This window comes from Nymphaea colorata, unplaced genomic scaffold, assembly GCF_008831285.2.
Source record: "Nymphaea colorata isolate Beijing-Zhang1983 unplaced genomic scaffold, ASM883128v2 scaffold0001, whole genome shotgun sequence".
Lineage (NCBI taxonomy): Eukaryota > Viridiplantae > Streptophyta > Magnoliopsida > Nymphaeales > Nymphaeaceae > Nymphaea > Nymphaea colorata.
The window spans coordinates 4365105-4371269 of NW_022204507.1; the positions used below are offsets into that span (position 1 = coordinate 4365105).

Below are 6165 nucleotides of genomic sequence, written 5' to 3' on the forward strand. Positions count from 1 at the left end.
ATGATGAAGCATGTGTAGACAAAAATTGGATAAATGCAGTGGAAAAGAGATGCATGTTACTGAAAATAAATGACACATGGGAGCTTTCCAATTTGCCACTAATGGTTCTGTAGGTTTTATACATGACGCTAAAGAAAATGTGAAAAAATGTGAAGAAAAGATCGATAGCTGGATGTTTTGTATAAAAATATGACATTAATTTCATTGGAGCTTTTTTATTTGTTGAAAGATTTGAGACAAGATGGTTTCTTCAGTTGCAAAGTTCGACTTTTAAAAACCATGGGATATCAGATATTTAATCTTTCAAATTTAACCTAAATTCTAATTTGATCAGATATTTATTTAAATATGAATCTATATCTAAATTTAATCGGATGTCATTTCTTAAATCCAGATCCAATTTGATTTCTTAATCAAATGTTAAAATTTAGTTTCATATTCTTTTTTTTTTTTTTGGAGTAGTTCAATTGGACCACAGATCGAAATTGGATTTTATGACATCCTTGCCAGAAGTAAACGTCCAAATATACTCTTTGAAAGAGGTTCTTCCTGAAATTTAATTTACTTTCTATTTCTGGTATACATGCAAATATAAATTTTTGAAATGTACAATAAGCAAGCATGTGTTTGGCATCCCTTATCATGAGCTTGAGCATCGAAACTCTTTCATTTGAATATCTAGTCGATTTTCCACTTGATTCAACTTTGTCTTTCTCCTCCCTCTCTCTCTCTCTCTCTCTCCCCTCTCTCTCTGTCTACCGCCATGGCATGCAAGCAAACACATGGCCCTGGTTCTCTGATATATATATATATATATATATATATATATATATATATGAGATGGTGGAATAAGATTCACAAAATGTAGAGAGAGAACCAGATTGCTTGCATGCCATGGTGGATGGTTTGTGAAAATCATGACTGAAAGCCAAATTGACGTTGAGCCACGATTGGTAGCATGTGAAAACTCACGACGACCATGGAAATCCACAATGATGATGGAAGAAATTGGAGATGAAGATCAGAGACAATATTACACAACAATTAATCACTTTGAAAATCAGCTCGCACATTTTGGGAGCTTAATATTTTGGTGTTTCGTGCATAAAAATTACGCATCATAACCACTAGTCAATATATGCATGCATTTTTGTTCGGACAAAAGTCTGTTGCCCAGTTAATAGTGTGAGATGGCAAAGCTCTACCTATTATCATTTTTTACCACCTCATTCTTGTTGACATCAAAGAACACCCAATTGTTACGTGTTATGGGCAGTGAGTTCACTTTGTAAAAGGGTAACTGCTTACATGTCAAAGTTTTTAATCTTACATGAAGATAGTTACAAATTGAGCTTGTTTACCTATACAAGCCCGCATTCCTTGTTTGGGATTCTGAAAGACAAGATCTGACCTGTCGGCATGAGGTCTGATCATTTCCAGGACTTTTATCATTGTCAAAGAAAACACGTTTTATTTGAAATAAAAATGCGTATAAAACTTGAAAAAAAGTCAGCCGTATAAAATGTGAAAAAACATGTTTTTTTAAGCCAAAAATAAAAAAATGCAAAAAATACACGTGTAATAAGCTTTTTCATATTTTTATTAATTTTTATTTTTTAATAATTTTTAGGATTTATTAAATGTTTTAAAATTTTTAAAATATTAGTTGAGATTTTCTCGAGATATACAACTTTGCCATATTATACTAGAAAAATTCCTCACCGTATAGTTCCTTGTGCTTCCATCGTCCCGTACACATTTTTTGTAACAATGAATGGAACTTAGGCAGCAGGATAAGATCCAAGTCTGACACCTCTTCGACGGTCATCTCATCCACTTCTCACACCAGCTATATTCCACAGCAAAGTAAGACCTTCGCCAGGCACACACCCGACCACTTGTCATACCTAAAAATAAGACGGCCTCTTGCTATTTTCCATTGTATATCACTCTCAATTTTCCTCCAACCTTTGGCAACTCCTTGGAAGAACTAGGGTTCCTTGTTGTGCACCCTTATAATCCATAGATTTTTCCACCTAATATATTTCCCTTCCCATAAATTTAGCCCACCATTTCTTCCTATAACAGATTTGCAAGCCCAAATCTGCAATCCTAGCCAAGTTGATCTCTGAGATATTATTGAGCTTTATACCTCCCTCTTTGATAGGCGTGCAAACTCTCTCCCAGACCACATAATGCATCTTTTGCCTTTGATTCAAGTCACCCCACAAAAAAGATGCCATCAAGTTAACTTGATGGTCAATGTTGGTGTTCCTGCTTGCAGAGCTTTGCACTAGTTACCAATAATAGTCATTGTGGAGGCATTGCTAGGATTGCAGCGGCTTGGGATCCTAGCCGTGTTACTGGTCAAGTTCTGGTAGGGCATGACTATTGGGTAATTAGACCAAGAACTATACTAAAATTTCTCATTTCTTAAATCTAAATGTCATCCAAAACCTAAGAAAGCTAACATACCTTAATTTTGAAATCACGCATATGTTGAAAGCTTAGTAGATATTAGAAATAGACTGATAAACAAGACGAAATTAATATGAAGTTTGTTCATATCCAAATTATTATAGATCATTACAAATCGTTGTCCTAAATTTGATATGATGCATGCAAAACTAGGCCATATAGACCTGGAGTTCGGTCTCTAATAGGGCTTGAGTGTAGGGCATGGTCCTAGCAAGGAAATCTGGATCTGAAACCAAATATTGAAATCAATATATGAGAGATCTATATAACTCTGGTTTCAAATTGAAATGAAAACTATCATATCATGATATTGAGATTAAGAGTTCGTGATTGAAAATTTAAGGTCAAAAATCCAATTGATCATGACCTCATATTAAAACTTTTAAAATCCAAATTTTGAGAGAATAGACTCAAATATGGTGATTACATGATTTAAAGTCTGGTACTTGGGCTTGATTCTGAGGGAATTGATCCAAGGTTTATGATGAAATACTCATTTTCTTATAAAATATATTCAAGTTCCAAGATCGAAAATGCAAGATCTAAAATCTTGGGTATGAAATCCGAAATCCATAATCAAATATCCATAGTCTGAGATTTACGATTCGAGACTCATATGTAAAATCGGATTTAAAATCAAAAGTCTGAAATTCAAGATCCAAAATCTAAGATCCAAAATGCAAGATCCATAATATGATATGAAAACCATAATCTAAGATGTAAAATCCAATAATTGAGATCCAAATCCCATGTACTATAATTGGGTTTAATATCAAGGTTTAGACCAGTTATAAGGTTGACGATTTGAATCCAATGCAATGAATTGAGATCTAAGATCCAAATAGGCTAAGGGTAGGTTGGTCAAAAGTAGGTTTAAACCTACATAATGATAGGTTTGATGTAGTAAACGTGCTTGATATTATTCAAATAATGTGATGTATGATATAAACTTCATTCATTTCACATGAATGGGTGTTTAAAGAAATTTGACTAGACAAAAAGGATATGGAAATAGGTTCACAAGTAGGTGACTCTAAAATGGGTATGAGCTAGGTCTTTGTAGACTAGATGTCTAAATGACCTAAGGTTTTTGAAATCATTTAAATAAGTTAACTTTCTAAATATTTAAGAAAACTATGATTTTGAAATGGTTCTTGTTTGAGAACCAAATTGGATTCAAGTTTTCACAAACTTGGGTTAATGCCAAAGAGTATACTAATAGGCTGACCCAATGTTCCATTAGTGCCCTAAACATATAGAAGTCGATTGCCATTATTGTGAGGAAAAATAGATGATAGAACCGTGCTAACTTTATATGTAGGGATGTCAACGGATCGGATATACCTTTTACCATATCTGATTTTTTGGATATCCACATATTCAAACTCGGATTAGGATTCAAATTCGGATGAAAAAAAGTCTATACCATATCCAAATCCGACTTTAAAATCTAGATCTGAATCTGATCTAAATCTGATTTTTAAGTTATACTTGAATCCGATCCGAATCTAAATTTTAAGTTAGATCTGAATCCAATCCGAATCCGATTTTTAAGTTATACTTGAATCCAATCCGAATCCAAATTTTAAGTTATATCCAAAACCGATTCAAATCCAACTTTTAAGTTTTATCCGAATGCATCCGAATCCAATTTATGACTTTTAAGCCATATGTAAATTTTATGTGCCTGCAACTTTTTAGATAATTGTCTTTTAAACTTTTCAATTGCTATGGATCTTTGTTAGTTTATTTTTCTTTGCAGGTCAAAAAAATAAAGAACTGCTAGACTATTTAGGTAGCTTTTTTATCACGCATGCTTCATATGCAGTTAGAAATTTAATTCATTTCTGCCATATAATCCACTCACCTTGTAATTTGTCTTTGTCTTGTTACATTTCTCACAGTTTTCTATTAATGTTCATCTCTTAATTGTTTGAAAATGAAAAAAAACAGTCACTTACTTTGTGAAACTTCTAAATGCAGTAGATAAATCGGATATAGATATAGATATATATATATATATATATATATATATATATATATATATATATATATATATATATATATATATATATATTGAATGTAATATCCTAAATATTGAATGTAAATATGTATATCAGTTTTCTAATTTTGAGGATTTTTTATAGATTATTATATATATATTATATATTTACATATAAAAACTGTCATACCTTCGTACTCAATTTTTTTAAAAATTATTGTACTCGTTCTTGCTTTTCCATATCTATAAATTATAATTGAACCCATACCCATGTTACTTAAAAGAAAAGTATACTCAAAAGAAATGAAATTGGATGAATGGCAACCTTTAATATTAAAACCATTAATGCGTACAACATACAAAGATAATCATACCATATCAATTTAATTAATGGCAGAAACAAAGCTCAATTTGCAGAAGCTGCTCAGCTTTTTATCCAAAACGGAAGTCTGAAATCTCCTTCTCTGCCTTCAACTATTTGCGGAAGCTGCTCACGTATCGTTGCCTTCTCCACTTCCCCATCACTAACGTAACCTGACAGTGGAATGAAAATTTGTTGAGTTAGCATAAAAATAAATATGAGGAGTTATGGTTGAACGCAAGCCTCTGTTTCAAATGAGCTGCACAAGGATGATACCCATGTCTGTGGAGCTGCTTGACGTCAACTGTTCTAAGAGATCCAACTAAGAACTAAGAACGTGTCGAAGACCCTTTTCAAACAAAGGGAATAGCTGTGTGAGTACCATGACAACATAATCTAATGTATTCAGCAATTGGATGCTTGAATGATTCCTAAGTGGGAGAAGTTACAGAACGTGATCAGAAGTTCCAATTTGAAATCAGAAGCATCAATCGAAAAATTTCTAATTGCTCAGAAAACAGAAAATCCTACATTTCAACAACAAAAGCCAGAAACTACCGAAGAGATTCAAAGAAAAATACAGCTGAATGAATTAGTCGTCTGCTTGTCTAATTACCCACTGAAAACAAAATTCCTGTCAACTAGATGCATGATATGTTCCTAAATTGAACCAAAAGCGAGTCCACCTTTCCATCACAGAAAACAGAGACCGCAAAACAAATTCTTTGAATAGAGCATACCACTAGCAACAACATGATGTAGACACCAACAAATCTGCTTTGCTTTGATGAGAAAATCGAGACCGTGGGTAGCTTACCTTCTGTGGCATACTCTTCTAAGGCACCAGTATACCAAGCCGCCAGAAAAAGTGATGGGAAAAAAGAGAGAGAATATGAAGCTTCAGGCTTCAATGAACACAGAAAAACTTGGCGAAAGGAGAAAGTGAAAAAGAAAAGTATACACATAAAACCTCACCTCATCAGCTCGCTGAGCTCGTTCCCTCGCACACGGGGCTCTTGTCGAAGTTCTTCGTTGGAATCCCATCGAGCAAGTTCTTCTTCACACGTGCAGGTTCTTCTTCACGTGGTTCTTTTTTTGTTTTCTTTTCTTGTTGTTGAGTGGTCTAGGCAAGCAGAAACCACACATAAAGAGCCAATCATCTTTAATAACATCTGTTAACAGCCAATGAAAATAATTTGTTTTAGAAGCAAAAAAAAAGGGTGGGAATCTTTATTTTCATTTTAAATCAAGTAAAAAAAGAATGGTTTTGGCTTCTCAAATTTAGTCATTATTTAATTTAATCTTATAAATGTATATCTTAATA

The 6165-nt window shown here is 33.2% G+C and overlaps 1 long non-coding RNA gene across 1 annotated transcript; it reads right to left on the reverse strand.

Moving 5' to 3' along the window:
- Window positions 1–4965: 4965 nt before the first annotated feature.
- On the reverse strand, window positions 4966–5919 carry LOC116267845 (uncharacterized). Its single transcript, XR_004175683.1, has 3 exons — window positions 5817–5919; window positions 5118–5190; window positions 4966–5014 (listed from the first exon to the last, which is right to left on the reverse strand). It is a non-coding gene; the product is annotated as an uncharacterized LOC116267845 (long non-coding RNA).
- Window positions 5920–6165: the final 246 nt, after the last annotated feature.